The sequence below is a fragment of the Capra hircus genome, chromosome 10, assembly GCF_001704415.2.
Source record: "Capra hircus breed San Clemente chromosome 10, ASM170441v1, whole genome shotgun sequence".
Taxonomy (NCBI): domain Eukaryota; kingdom Metazoa; phylum Chordata; class Mammalia; order Artiodactyla; family Bovidae; genus Capra; species Capra hircus.
The window spans coordinates 48,238,769-48,254,867 of NC_030817.1; the positions used below are offsets into that span (position 1 = coordinate 48,238,769).

Sequence of the window (16,099 nt, forward strand, 5' to 3'; positions counted from 1 at the left end):
GATCTGAAAGAAAATGTAGGATTCGGTCAGGCAGAGAAACAAACCTGAGGAAGAAAAATTGGACTGTGAGGAAGTCAACTGTTGAGAGAATGATGAATTCATCATTCTAGGGGACAGTCAGCTGGAGTAAAAGTCTATGTTTTCAATGAACTGTACACTGTGAAAATCACGGCTGAGGAAACCACATAGGGAAACTCCAAGAGTTAAAAGGCCAAGCAAAATGAAGTCTACTGTGTTCGTCAATCATGAAGCAGTTCATATTTTCAAGCAGGGAAGGAAGATGATCAAATGGTTTTTAAGAAAATAACCATGTTGGTAATGCTTCTGTTAGATTAAAACACGAGAAGAAAAAGACCAGCAATGGATCAGAGTTGTGGAAATTGGCAATAACATAGGCTTTTACTCCAGCTGACTGTTCCCCATTCATCATTCTCTCAAAGTTGACTTCCTCACACTCAGATTGTTCTTCCTCACCTTTGTTTCTCTGCCTGACAGAATCTGCATTTTCTTTCAGATCCAGCTTGCCCCTTCATTCCACAATATGACCATCTAACTATTTTGGCTCAGGAGGATTTCCTTGTCTTGCCAGGACTAGACAGACTCAAGTCCTAAATCAGAACATACTGGTCACTTTACCTGGTTTATTCTTCCCTTGCTATCTAAACTCCTACTTAAAATTCAAAACTAAGCTCATTAAAGTGCTATTTCTACACATATCTGATAAATGTTTCTGTTACTACACATATCCCGGGAATCCATTATATCCAAGTTGATGGTTAGTGTTTCAACGGAACTCTAGTGTAGATAACATAAAACTAAGGCACAAATGAGAACAGGGCAAAAAATATAGACCTGAACCATTACATCAGTGATTCTGAAAACTCTTATAAATTAATATTTTAAAAATAGAAGATATGGAGAGGTGGCTGGCCACTAATACTACAAAATAAGTATGTTTTCAGACAAATTATTCAAAATCTAGAGTAAAACATAAAGATAATTGTGTGACTTTTAATATCACACTAGACAGAATGTTTTACAGTAAGTTTACCTGAAGTAAACTGATTGTTTGATTTACAACTAATTAGGGCCTAGGCAGTTTCTAAATTTAAAGGTAACACTGTAAAATAAACAAACAAAAAAACTATTACAGTGAAATACATGTTTTCTGTCTAGTAGAAAATACTGTCCCCCAAAGGCTCAGTCTAAATCCCTGTAGGCTATTAACCAATTTTACATTTTAGTAATTTTATTTCAGCATTTCTTATTAGAGTGACTACATAAAGCCCAATTTCTCATTGAACCAGTTTTCACAAGTTTAAAACAAACTTTATGATGTTACTGTTTGTATGTGAATTGTTTTATAACAGCTTAAAAGTTACAGGTTAACATATGAGACTGCACAAAGACTGAGTAGTTAACTTATCAGGAAGAAAGAATGGTCAAAGCAGGCTTTATAAATGAGGTTCTAAGGTTTTTAGACATGCTGCTGCTGCTGCTAAGTCGCTTCAGTCATGCTAGACGGCATGTTTTTTAACTGAATAGCAAAAATTTTTAAATTGAGAGATATCACCAAAAAATTAAGGTCTAGTTCCTCATTAACAACAACAACAAAATGACACAGAAAAATTTCCGAAGAGATAATGAGGAAAGCACTACGGAAACAAAGGCAGAAAAAAAATGACCTGTGGGATACAAAGAACCAATGCAATATTCCATCAAGAAGATGAGCACCTAAATTTAACCAGTATTCACAAAGCGGGAAAGGGTAAAGAAGATGAGGAGGAGTTAGAGATTTGAGAAGACAAAGTTGAAAGATTTTTAAAGAAGTGAATAACCAGATACAAAAGGGAGAACATATAGGATATTTTAGTTTAACTGACTATTTGGAAAAACCATTCTACACAGAACAAGTAGGTAGGGCTTTGAGATTAAGAAAATTGGCTGAAGCCTAAAAAGGCATTCATTCTTCACCATGTGAAAGCCCCTCTTCCCTTTGCCAATCCCCACTTCTGAACCTCCTCTAGTAGCTATGGTTTTTCCAGTAGTCCAGTATGGATGTGAGAGCTGGATTATAAAGAAAGCTGAGTGCTTCTGAACTGTGGTGTTGGAGAAGACTCTTGAGAGTCCCTTGGACTGCAAGGAGATCCAACCAGTGCATCCTAAAGGAAATCAGTCCTGAACATTCACTGGAAGGACTGATGCTGAAGCTGAAACTCCAATACTTTGGCCACCTGATGCGAAGAACCAACTCATTGGAAAAGACCCTGATGCTGGGAAAGATTGAAGGTAGGAGGAGAAGGGGACGACAGAGGATGAGATGGTTGGATGTCATCAATGACGTGATGGACATGAGTTTGAGTAGGCTCCGGAAGTTGCTACTGGACAGGCAAGACTGACGTGGTGCAGTTCACGGGGTTGCAAAGAGTCAGACACGACTAAGCAACGGAACTGAACTGAGCAGCTTCCCTGGAAGCTCAGCTGGTAAAGAATCCGCCTGCAATGCAAGAGACCCCGGTTGGATTCCTGGGTTGGGAAGATGCCCTGGAGAAGGGATAGGCTACCCACTCCAGTATTCTTGGGCTTCCCTGGTGGCTCAAACAGTAAAGAATCTGCCTATTAACATGGGAGACCTGGGTTCAATCCCTGGGTTGGGAAGATCCCCTGGAGGAGGGCATGGCAATCCACTCCAATATCCTCACCTGGAGAATCCTCATGGACAGAGGTGACTGGCAGGCTACAGTCCATGGACTTGCAAAGAGTTGGAGACGACTGAACAACTAAGCAGAGCACTGTAGCCCATATTCTCACTGCTGTTCCATCTCACCCCCCAACATTTCCCAGTGCGTATCTTGACTTGCACACAGGCAACCTTCTAAAACTTCAGGAACACCAGACCTTATCAGTCAGTCAGTTCTGTCACTCAGTCGTGTTGGACTCTGCAGCCCACCAGGCTTTCCTGTCAGGGATATTTACTGTGTATGTCACTCTTACCCTTATCTAGGTAATTTCCATTTAAACAGTTCATTTAAACAGATAGTCCCCAGAGAGTGAGTTTACCAATCAATAATTCTAATTGCTCTGGAGATAAAGACAAGATTTCAAAAGAAAGTTACATACATTGCTAACCTGACACTTTTTATCATATTTAAATTTCTCAAATCTAGGAGCCCACTTTAATTAGATCCCTGTTTAATTCTGTTTACTTGCCCTGGAGAAAGAACAAGCTTGACATCTAGCCCAAATGAGGGAAAAAAGATTCCCTACTGGCCATAACTCCAAGAGGCTGGAGAAGCAAAAATCACAGCCCTATTAAAGAACCCTCTTAATTCAGATGTTTTCCAAAATTTGCATGCACTAAAAGTAAAATTTTAGAAAGTAAATGTCTAAGCCCCATTCTAGACACATTGACTCTTAAAGCCTCTATCAACTACAAACTGGCACTTGCCAAGAGCGCCCGCCAGCGACTGAACGGAGTTTGCCATCTGCCTTTGTGGAGACTGAACCCTGTGCTGTCTAGCTATTAAGATTAAACACCCCGAGGCCATTCAGGATGGAGTGAGGCACTCCGTGCTCCAGGGAATCTGGTGGAATAGGTCTTTAAATAGTAAAGTAAGGGCTCGATTGCACTGATCTCCCCTTCACCAAAATCTTACATATCAACCTTCCCCGACTACCTCTTTGGAGCAGTCTCTCAAAGCTATCTGAGGTGCTGTCTCTCAGTTTCCAGTCCTCATTTTGTCCCAAGTAAAACTTAACTTGCAACTCTCAAGTTGTGCATCTTTTTGCACACACTGCCACTGCATTTGAACCTCGTCACTACAGAGTTATCTGCTTAAAACGGTATTTCGTCATTCCTTAAAAATGTTAAGATTTTCATAGTCTTAAAGATAATGCTCACAGGCCTTCAACATCGAGTGTTTTGTCTCTAGCACCTTATCCCCTCTTCATTCCTTCTTTTTTCCCTTAACTTTTTCAAGTAACCTATAAAACTTAGCTTTCTCTTAACTCAGGCACTCTGCATATTCTGATCTCAGTTCCTCACCCCCTAACTTCCACCTAAACTCCAGTGCCCACTCTTCTATCTCAGCTAAGGCATCACTTTGTGAACCATTTCCTGACCCCATCCCCTGTTCCACTTCAAGGGGCTTACTAATAATAACTTAAAGTTATAAACCTAAGGGTATACTTTATGAAGATGATAAACTTGAAGCCCTTTTCCAGACTCAAGTGAAAGTGAAGTCGCTCAGTCATGTCCGACTTTTTGCAACCCCATGGACTGTAGCCTACCAGGCTCCTCCGTCAAACCTGGGTCTCCCGCATTGTAGGCAGATGCTTTTACTGTCTGAGCCACCAGGGAAGTTCCAGACTCAGGCTTCCTTTTATTCCTCAGGGTAGGTTCTTATCCCAGTCTCCAGCTACAGATTTTCCCAGTGCTTTTTGGATGATTATTTGTAGGTTTCTCAGCATCTGCAAGACTAAGATCATCTTCCTGCTGCTCTTCCTGTTTCTATCTCAGAAAAGAGCATTAACCAAAAATAATATTATAAGCAAAACCCACCAAACGTCAGGTCAAAAATCCTAGATTTAAGGATAACTACACTTGAAATGGGCTTCCTGGGTGGTTCAGACAGCAAAGAAGCCACCTGCAGTGAGGGAGACCTGAGCTTGAGTCCTGGGTCGGGAAGATCCCCTGAAGGAGGGCATGGCAACCCACTCCAGTATTCTTGCCTGCAGAATCCCCATGGACAGAGGAGCCTGGCGGGCTACAGTCCACGGGGTCGCAAAGAGTCAGACACAACTGAGCTTCTAAGCACAGGACATATGAAACAACTAAAACTCTGCCTTGACCCAAGTCTAAATCCTTATGCACTTCCTAATCCAACTTCATCATTTCTCACTTCAATTACAGTGACAATTCTCTAACAGATCTCTGCTTACAGTTTCAAATTCCTCTTTGGTTACTCCTTCCCAAGGCTGCCTCTACTATGTTTATCTTACAACATAAATCTGATCACTTAATCAGTCAATCAGTTAAAACTGGTCTCCACTGCCTTCAAGACAAAAGTCTCCAAACTCCTTTATAATAAGAGCCTCCAGAACAAATTACTGAAAGTGACTTTCACTTCATAAGAAATTTTCTTCACAGCATGAAAGATTTGTAGAACTCTATGGAAGAGAATTTGACACTAAGCATTACAAGTGGTTTCAATATAGAATACAGCACATACTAGTCATATTAGGATGCACATTTATTACACAAATTCTCACATCTCCTTTACGAAGCTTCTTAAAGTAGAAGGATTATATTACACTAGTATAATCACACTCTCCAGCAGATGGGCCTGCAGTTGGTACCATTTTAAATTCATTCCTTTATCCATCTGCTCATTCAATATTTATTCAGTTATTAACACATGTGAGATACTGAAAATATATCAATGTATAAAGCAAATAAGAGTCTTGCCTTCCTAGAGCTTAAATTCTATTAGTAAATCTTTATCTGAGCCTTGTGTTCCAGGAAAGCAAGTAACGTTGAGAAATGTTCCCATCCTGTTTTGTGTTCTGGCAAACAGCTAACTTGCAAAGGACCAACCTGCCCTCAAAAAACCCCAGGTTAGACTTCCACCCACCCTGAGCCCCTTATTTCACTTGCCTCCATAAAATTCCTTGGTTTTATGAGATACTCCTCATTAATGAACTTTCTCCCTACTGCAATAGTCCGAATTAAACTCATCTCAATTTTCCTATGCATTTCATCTTTCACACTGGAGTCATCCAATAAACAACATAAACTGATAGGATATATGCAGTGTGTTTGATGGTGTATCTCCTACTACAGAGAAAGCATGGGAAAAGAAAACAGAAATGCTTGGCTGGAGAGGCTTAATTTCAGAAAGGATAATCAGGGAAAGCTTCCTTGAGAAGATATATTTGCGCAAAGATTTCAATGAGTTAGTGAATTGCTGTGCAGTTAACTGCAAGAAGAGTGTTTCAGACAAAATTAACAGAAGGTACAAGGTTGGAACCAAGCCCATATCTCTGAGAAACAGCAAGGAGGCCTGTGTGATTCGAGAGGAGTGGCCAAGCAGGAAAGTGGGAAGAGATGACTACCGAGAGATAAGGAGTGGGAGATGAACGATGCATGACCTTAGAAATCCTAAGACTGTTCACTTTAACCTGAGTGAAATTAAAAGTCACAAAAGAATTTTGAGGAAAGGAATAGGAAGATCACCCTGGCTGCCCTAAGAGGACAGAACTGAGAGGGAGAAAAGGCAGAGCAGGAAGACCATCTGCAAAGCAACAACAGTAATCCAGGTGAGATGATGCTGGTTTGGACCAGACTGGTAGCAAAGATAGTGAGAAGCGGACAAATTATCCATGTATTTTGAAGGATTAGCTAACTGGGCTTCCTGATGTACTGAATATAAGGTATGAGGATGACTCCTGTCCTAAGTAAATACGAGAACAAAATGGCCATTGAGACAGGAAAAAGCAGCAAGTGATGAAATAAAACCTGGTAAATTGGTTGGGAACATCCTAAATTTGAGACAACTATTATCACATCCAAGTTGAAACATCAAGTAGGCCGCTGGGGACTGAATCCAGAGGAGAGATACAGACTAAAGACATAATTTTAAAACAACTTGAGGTGGCAGCTGTCAAAACTAATAACAGCAACAATATTAATTTCACCTAATAAAGTACAACTGGAGCGAATATTACCTGATATGATGGTGCCCCTCATCATTCCTGAGTAGCTACATTTTACTATGAAAAAGGTACCATTTCCATTACTGTATCTTCTAGAATTATATACTATGGAGAAGAATGGGGGCATTATTCTCCCCACACGTCTACAATTCCAATGTAAGCCAACCAATGGGCTGTGAGCAAAGGTCCCAAAAGTGCTGCTGCACTGTAAATGTGATCAAAGATGAGACAGTTAATCTAGACAGCTTTCAGGAACCTATTTCTATCCTGCTTTTCAAAGGTTCTGGAACTTTCACCTCCCCAAAAGGATATGAAAACGCCTGCTTTAAACCAGACCTTGCTGGATAAAGGAAAGAGGACCCAAGATCCCAACTAATAAAAACCATTTAAACATCCTTTTTGTCCAATAACAACCCTACAGAAATAAACAAGATACAAAAATAAACAAGATAAGATACAGTAAGTCAGCTGGTGGAAAGTACTGTGGAGAAAAATAAAGTAAATGGGGGGAAACAAAGCAGAGTAGGGGGTAGGGCAGGATCAGAACTTTGAATAAAGTTGTTAGAGAAGGCCTTTCACCAACATACAAAAGCACCTATTTCTCCACAACCTCACCAAAAGGTAACAACCATCTTTAACTTCTGATCATGTCATGAGCAAAAAAATAAAACTGGATCATTAATGAGTTCATTTGCTACTAACTTTTTTTCTTAGAATGCTTCAATTTAAAAAAGTGTCTTCAGGGCTTCCTTGGTGGCCCAGTGGTAAAGAATCTGCCTGCTAATGCAGAGGACACAGATTTGATCCCTGGTTCACGAAGATCCCACATGCCGAGGAGCAACTCAGCCCATGCACCACTGCCTCTAGAGCCTGGGAGCCACAACTACTGAAGCCCACGAGCCTGAGAGCCCATGCTCAGTAACAAGAGAAGCCACTACAATGAGAAGCCCAGACACCCCAACTCCAGTGTAAGCCCTGCTTGCAGCAACTAGACCAAGTCCATGCAAAAACCAAGACCCGGCACAGCCAAAAACAAATAAATAATAGCTTCCATCACATATATGTTTTTAAATTTTAGGTAGTAAAATGCTGAGGATGGAGAATAGGGTCTTTGTTTATAACCTTTTATATTTCATATTTTACACCTTGCTTCAGAAAGTCTTTCTCACTCACAAAATTGTAAATTATTCTCCTGTATTTTCTAATATTTTATCAGATTTTAGCTTCTACATTTAGTTATTTAAACTATGAATTTGGATTTTTTTCCTTTAAGTGTGAGTCTAGAAATAATCTCAACTATTAAATAGTCCATAATTCTATGATTTAAAAAGCCATTCTTTGTCACATGCAGTCCCATACATTTATGAATCAGTTACAGGTCTGTTCTAATGATCTATATTCCAGCACCAAAACAATGCTGTTTAAATGACTATGGTACTCTCATCACTTTCTACAGTGCCATTTTTCAACTGTTTCCTTGGTCCTTCCCTAAACACACACAACCACCCTAAAACACTTAAATATAGGCAATGATGAAATTGACTGCAGGTTACATATAATACTTATCCCAAGTGCTAAGATTTTTTTTTTTAACTTGCCTTGCAGAAACTCTCTCCATGACCTTGAGAATAAGACTTCTGTACTATAAAGTCAAACTCCTTAGGGTGACATCCAAATGTTCCATTATCTGGCTCTAGCCATTACTGCAGTTGATGAGCTCTCTCCTCCAGAACTATCTCATCTGATCAAAGTCATCTACTTGCTACATGCAGAGGAGGAACTGTAGCAATCCTCCATGTCTCCACCTACTCAAGTCATACTTCCTGAATGCCTTCCTTCTTTCTTTCTTCTATCTTTAAGGCTTAGTCCTCCCCTCCATGAAGTTTTCCTTCGTGTTTCTGACACACTAATCTCTCCCTTCCCTGAATGTACAGCGTTTATTTATTAGAGTAACTTCTATACTTCTGAGCGTAACTTGCCTAATGTCAGCTTCAATTACTTTTATCCATGAGTTACTTTACTAATTAGTATTAAGTTCAAAGCTCTGACAAGAAGTTCTAATTTTATTTTTAATATCTTCATAATAGCTCAAAAATTTTAACTGCTATTAGTCAGAAGTCATACAATACAAACATAATAATCTCTCATCTTTAATCACTTAATACTCTATTTTATCTACAGAAAAGGACATATAAGCATGTTTACTCAGATCAGGAATTAAAGGATCAGAAATAGGAATGTAACTACAGGTCTAATTTCAAGTCCAGCTCCACCCTTAAGCTTGCCTCTGTTAAATGTAGCACAATTATGAACTTTTTTATTCCTATTTTCGAAAGTGTGGTAAGGCCACTGAAATCACTGAGCACCACAATGAAGGGGTTGAAACAGAAAAGCTTAAAAATTCCCAAGATTTTCAGTCTAAGAAAGCATCTAAAACTGTTACTGTCACTATGCTTTATGGTAATTTGGCACAAATTCACATTTTAAAAAGTATTGTGGCAAATACCTCTGGAGGTAAATGGTAAGAACTGTATCTCTCTGGGGAATTAAGGAGTCTTCAATTCTGTTCATTGGAAAGGGGAGAGAACCTTTCACTCTGTTGCTTCTTTTTTTCCAAATAGTCTCATCTTAAGTGAAGGTGAAGTTTATATTTTTTTCCACATACAATGTCAACCTTATTTCAGCCCCCAAACTCCGAGAATAAATAAGCCTAACCTAGGAGTGCCTGGCCTTTGTGTTGTGGGGGGAAAAAAAGGAACACCCTAGCAAAGCTGATTCCAAAGCTTACTGGCTAGAATGGTCAAGTAAACTCTCTATTTGAAATAGACTGAGTTTTTTTTATAGCATTTTAACTGTTATAGCAGATAAATCCTGCAGCATATTTTCACCATGTACAGGCCAAACTAAAGTTGCTTCCAAACAGCAGCAAGAGAAAAAAGATCCAACAGGCAATCCTGCATATGGAACTCAAGTACTGGCTGCCATTTTGGATGCTCACAACAGCACAAAAGCTTTCTATGGTTTTTGTGAAAGGTAAAGGATGAAAGCGGAGAAGGCAATGGCACCCCACTCCAGTACTCTTGCCTGGAAAATCCCATGGACAGAGGAGCCTGGTAGGCTGCAGTCTGTGGGGTCACTAAGAGTCGGGCACGACTGAGCGACTTCACTTTCCCTTTTTCACTTTCATGCACTGGAGAAGGAAATGGCCACCCACTCCAGTGTTCCTGCCTGGAGAATCCCAGGGACAGAGGAGCCTAGTGGGCTACAGTCTGTGGGGTCGCACAGAGTCGGACACAACTGAAGCGACTTAGCAGCAGCAGCAGAGGATGAAAGAGACACAAGAGATAAGAGCCATTTTCACACAAAACGCCTCTGAATTCAAAAAGAAATTAAATTTCACTGTTCTCTCTCTTCTGACTCCCAAAGGGGGGTAAATCAGGTAGTAGTGTGGTTTTTTTTTTTGCCAAATTGCATCACTCAGAAAATATAATCTCAATTAGACTTCATAAATGTGATGTTGCAAAAGGCTTTCAGATTGATGTCATTTCTCCAGTTTGCTGTGTGCAAGTTCAGCATTATTAATGTAAAGCTTCATAAAACCTTAGGACCGCCTGGCAAAAATACAGCCCAGAGATTTAAACAAATAAGATAAAAACACAAGAAAAAAAAAAAGACTCAAAACCAAAAAGTTTTAAAATCTTAGAGTAAAGATAATCTTTTTCTAGGCTTTACACAAAACCTAGAAACCATATAGAAGTTTTCCATTGTACAAAAATCATAAACTTATTTGCTAAAAGTCATATAAGTAAGAATGAAATACTAAGCATATTTGTAACATATATATAACAGAGTTTTTAAAACATTTAAAATACACTAATAAGTCAGTAAGAAAAAAGGTTTAAAGCTGAATAGAAAATTCAACAAGGAACAAGAGTAAGCAATTTATAGAAGACATTAAAATAGCTTATAAGGAAAAATGTTCAACATTACTAGCAAAGATACAGAGAAGCAAAATTACTTTAAAACCTAAATGATGAACAAAGATTAAACAGGTTAATATGTTAAAGAAAAATAAACCCTACTGATACTAATTTATATGCATTAAATGAGTTAAAATTCTAAATAGTATATTTCAAATCTAAAAAAAAAATTACATGCAATATGTCTGCTAAATTTCAATAAGCTATTACCTTCATAACCAGCAGGAAAAGGAACATTTTTTAAAATGAAAAAAATCAGCTCAATATTAAGTAAATGATTAACTGAAACAAAATCTAATCATCTTCTGGAGGACCAGTCTTTTCAGGACAAGTTAAAGAACTTAAGGGAATCATATTAAAATACTTATATCTGAGGTATCGGAAGTTTATTGTGGAAAACTAGTATTAGAGAAAAAAGAACATAACCCAGGGCTTTCAAGAGTCCACAGTGTAGAAACTATGGGATCAAGATGTGGGTCCAATGGCTGTCCTTCCTCTTGTTAACATTTATCTTTTAAGTGGATTCAAAGATAACCACTCCATAGCAAACAAGCTTCCTAGTTTTAATGGAGTGAATTTCATTTAAACACTGAAATCTGTTGCTAAAGACAGGTATCTGGAGATAAGTCTCCAATAGGAATAGTATTAATAATTTCACTTTATCCACCCCAGAAAGAGGCAGCAATACTGTTATAATAGAGTAGGTTAACTTTTTGATTTACAAAACAAATTCTGCAAGAAGTGAGTCAATATACAATTTCTTCACAAGTTTCCTTTTATGATGTAATATCCTTCAAATGGGTAAACAGAAGCAACTACTGCCATATTTGAAGACAGAAGTATCCCGTTTTGCCTCCATCTAAAAGAAGCTACACCTTTGACAAAAAGTTTGAAATAAAGTAGTAAACAACATGATTTCAAAATGCTGGAAGGAAATTACGATACTTGTTAATATGGAAATATCCTTTCCACCAGGTTTTTCCAACTCTGAGAAGAAGCCTAACTTTCCAGAATTGTTACATCTTAACTTTGGAAAACGCTAAAAGAGCCAAGAGTAAATCTAAAAGCTTGACTAGCTCCATACTGTCCTCACTTGAACACTGTTCAGTCCCTGGTGACTCCTTTTCCCTTTTCAGAGATAAATAAGTGAAACTATATAGCTTGATGTTTTCTTCTACTCTCAATTAAAAAAAAAAGTTTTTACTTGTTAAAATGTATGTATTAATCATGTATCTATTATTTTTTAACATACTTTCCACAAAAAGATAATTTGTCATAATTTTTTTTACAACTCTCTTCTACTTTTCTGTTGGGAAAAAAAAGCCAGAAAGATGGGAAACAAAGGGATTATTTTTTTTGGCCATGGTTTTTTTTTGGCCATGCTAGCAGCAAGTGGGATCTTAGTTCCCGACCAGGGCTGGAACCCATGCCCCATTCAGTGGAAGTACGAGTCTTAACCACTGGGCTACCAGAGAAGTCCCCAAAGAGATTTTATATATTTTTATTGTTTCCCATTTTTTTTAAGCACATAATAGACAATTAAGTATACCCCACTGTTACTTTCACTTATATTTGTTCTCATAAAGTCCTCAGAATTAATTTATAAGTTTCTAAAAGACTTGTTTACTTGAATGCTCTGTATGTCAACCAAACTTGATGTTAATCTCAGACAGGGTTGGCATCCCCAGAAGGAGGTGTCCAAGCTCTAAACTATTCCTCTCCCTCAGAGATAAATGTTTACACACGTCATGCATCTCTGGGAGGACCTGGGATTTGACATTCAATGTAGGCTTACTACTCATGAAATCAACTTACAGTACCGTTTTAGAACATTAAAAACGGCATTCACTTCCTAATGTTAAGTCATACTGATGATCTTCCTTATACTTTAGATGCGCAATTAAAATAATTCAAAACCAAAATTAAAGGTCTAACCATAAAAGCACACTGCAATTTCAGGACCTTTAATGCGGCAGAGTGCAAAGTCACAGTCAGGAAAGGGGCCAGGTTTCCTTCAACCTAGTAAAAGGCAAAAAGCACTACCAAAAAGTCAAATGAAGATCTCTTTTGACTTTTTTCCATCAAACTTCCCAGCCAAAAGTGTGTATCACATTAAGTTATCACATTTCAAATGTATAACATGCTTTACATAAATGTTACTTATGAAAGCCAATAATACTTTGCATTGGTAGATCACTGACACAAGTAATATGATTTTTATATCAGATCTGATTTTCATGAATATGCCATGAAATGTGGCAATGGCTATTATTTATAACATAAAATTGGAAACAACAGATTCATAAATTGAATTACTGTCAACATCATTAAACATTCTGACTCCTAATCCAATTCTTTTTTCACATTTCATCATGCTGGCAACATGAACCAGAAGATTTTAGTAAAGTGCTTCATGGGTAAACACTGAAGAAAAATTAGATTCTGACTTCCTGCTAATACTAATACTTCCTTGTTAATACCTCCTTCAGAAAGCCCTTACACAGGTTTCCACACATTAAATACCCTTAAAAAAAAAATCCTCTAAATCAAATCAGTTAGTTGCAATCTTTCCATTATAGAGCTAAATTTCACTTTAAAACTCTAAGTTTTTTTTTCAAGTTCATCTGATACAATAAACATGACCTTTGAAACAAAGTCATATTTTTTAACTGTTTTAAATTAAGACTGCAGAATTGTCAGATAAATATGGTATGATATCACTTATATGTGGAATATAAAAAACATAACAAACTAGTGAATTTAACAGGAAAAGAAACAGACTTACATATAGAGAACTAGTGAGGGGGCAATACTGGGGTAAGGGAATGAGGTATAGACTACTGGGTATAAGATAGGCTCATGGATGTGCTGTACAACACGGAGAATACAGTCAGTATTTTGTAATAATAAATGGAAAGTAACCTTTCAAAACTACTAAAAAAATTTATAATAAAAAAACAAAAACTGCACAACTCCCATAAAGAAGATTCTTGAAAATATAAGTTATTACTTACAATATGGCAACTTCCTCACTTTAACCACACATGAAAACAAAAACAATTCAGCCTCTACTAGTTCTACATTGTTAGATGAGTCTGCATTTTCTGTTTTAAAATACTCTGGGCTTAACAGGCCTTACACTGTGTCCATATTCTTTACATGTCAGAAACGACTACTTCTAAGATCTCAGTTCAAACTCACATAATTTTTAAAGTATTTAACCTGCATAAAAATACATTATAATCTAGAACCAGTTAGTAAATCAGATAAGTTAAGCAATTATGAATGTTTCTTATGCCCTGTAAAGGAACTCAAATTTTTAATAAGGTATTGAACTAACACAGGGCACAAAACACACAAATCAATACAAAATACTGACAAGAAACTGAAATTTGGGGAGAGAAACAATGCTCCAAAGAAAAGAATCTAAGAAAAGAAAGTATGACTTCTTCAGTTAAAAAAAAGGGGGGGGGGGAGCTTTAGAATGGATATTTTATTAAGAATAAATGAACACTTGGAATTGAGGTAAACCCCAATTTTTCAAGACTGATAACTGCAAAAATACACAGACTATTCTTCTCAAAGAACAATGCAGCCCTTTCTTTAGAACAGAAAACAGAATGTGGCCCAAACATGCAACTTACCATCCATATCCAACATACTCATAATAGAAACTGAAACAAAAACATAATCCAAAATATCAGGCATATCAAACACAGTGCTTAAAATGATTCAATGAAAACAAGCTTAGCATCCCCTACTTTATAATAATGTTTAACTTCTTTATTTCCACTGGCAAATGATAAATGAAAAACCTTGCTATATCCAGTTCTTTTCAGATTAACACGCCCATGCTTTATCACCTTGAGTTACAGGAATAATCAAGACTGCACTGCCTTAACTGAAGAAAAGTTAAGACTTTTGCTTTGATTTTACTGTCCAACATAACAACACATCAAGATGAGATGTACAAATGTTGAGAATGTGTCATACTTTTTTGTTTTCTTTTCCAGTCCAACCAAAGCATTTCTTGTCACTTCTCCACAAATAACTTACATTTAAACTTGTTATTCACAGTTTGTGGATGCAGTAACAGGAGCTCTGCCTATGTTGTTTGTTGTTACTTGCTTTTTAAAATTAATGTTTAAAGAGTTTACATAACTGGAATTGCTTTATCTGTATCCCTTTTTTTAAATTAAATTTTGCCTATAGAAAATTTGGAAAATACTAAAAAGTGTAAAAAAAAATTGTAGTTGCATCATCTAATCACTTTCATAACTATGACTCTCCTTTGAGTCTTATTTCTTAAACACATGTAGTAAACAAAATAAGAATTACACTACTTTCTAACCTATTTTCATTTAAAAACTAGTATTTCCTACACCCTTAATTATTATTAGAGAGCGATTTTTAATGGATTCTTTAACTAGAATTCTTTAGACAATCCTTAGGTTGGGGTAAAAGATTAAAAATTAAAAATAATCCCCTCATTTTCTCCCTTCCCTTCCCCTTTATGACCATAGCGTAGAAAAGAATTGTAAACCATTCACACTAGCGTCCGAGATGTGATAAATAGCCCCCTGAGAAATGCGGGGCCTGATAAGATTCAAACTTGACACCAAAAAAATGATGCGCTAATAATGACGTTTCAAGTACTAGTCAGTAGCTGTGACCTTACTGGAGGCAAATTTCCTAAAATTTGCGGTACTAAAATAATTACCTAGTCTAGCTACAAGAAGGCTCCATTCCATTACTTAATAAAGCTAGACTGAAGTAGCACCAATTTCACCCGCTCAACAAAGTGCCTAATCGGCCGAGTTCGTCAAAACTGGCGCTCCCAATGGCAAAAAGTTGGACTCATGAAACAAACAGGTAACGCGTACAAGACACGGTGTGGACTGATGCTACGTGGGGTGCTTATCGATTAGGAAGGGGACGGAGGTGGGGGGGTTAGGGAGATTTGGTGATTATCAGACAAGCAGAAATCTCAAATGCATTATTTAATCTTTCTGTTCCTGGCATCACGAGGCTCAAACGTCACCAAAAAAGACCGGCTGGCTGAAAAGCCGGCGGGGTGACGCACACAACATCTTTACCATATGGATTCTCATCAATCAGGACCGAGAAGAGCCTTAAGCCAGCCCAGTGGAGGAAGGCGGGTGCGTCCCGCGGACCGACGGCTCCCCGACAACCCCGGCGCTCCGCTCGCGTCTGCACGCTGGAAACCGAGGATGCAGGGCCACCGGACCGGACGCCTGGGGATCTGCTCCGCCGCGGGGGCTGCGGCCCCGCGTTCTGAGGGGCCACCCAGGCGGCCGCAAACGCCGAGAGCCTAAGGGTCAAGCCTCCCCTCATCTGAGACCCCACGAATACCTCCACCAGACGACTGACACAAGAACCGCGAC

General features: G+C 38.1%; 1 protein-coding gene across 7 annotated transcripts in view; it reads right to left on the reverse strand.

Moving 5' to 3' along the window:
• Window positions 1-16,099, reverse strand: part of CCPG1 (cell cycle progression 1) — a 40,968-nt gene that overhangs the window by 24,537 nt on the left and 332 nt on the right. The gene's annotated exons all lie outside the window — the stretch shown is intronic.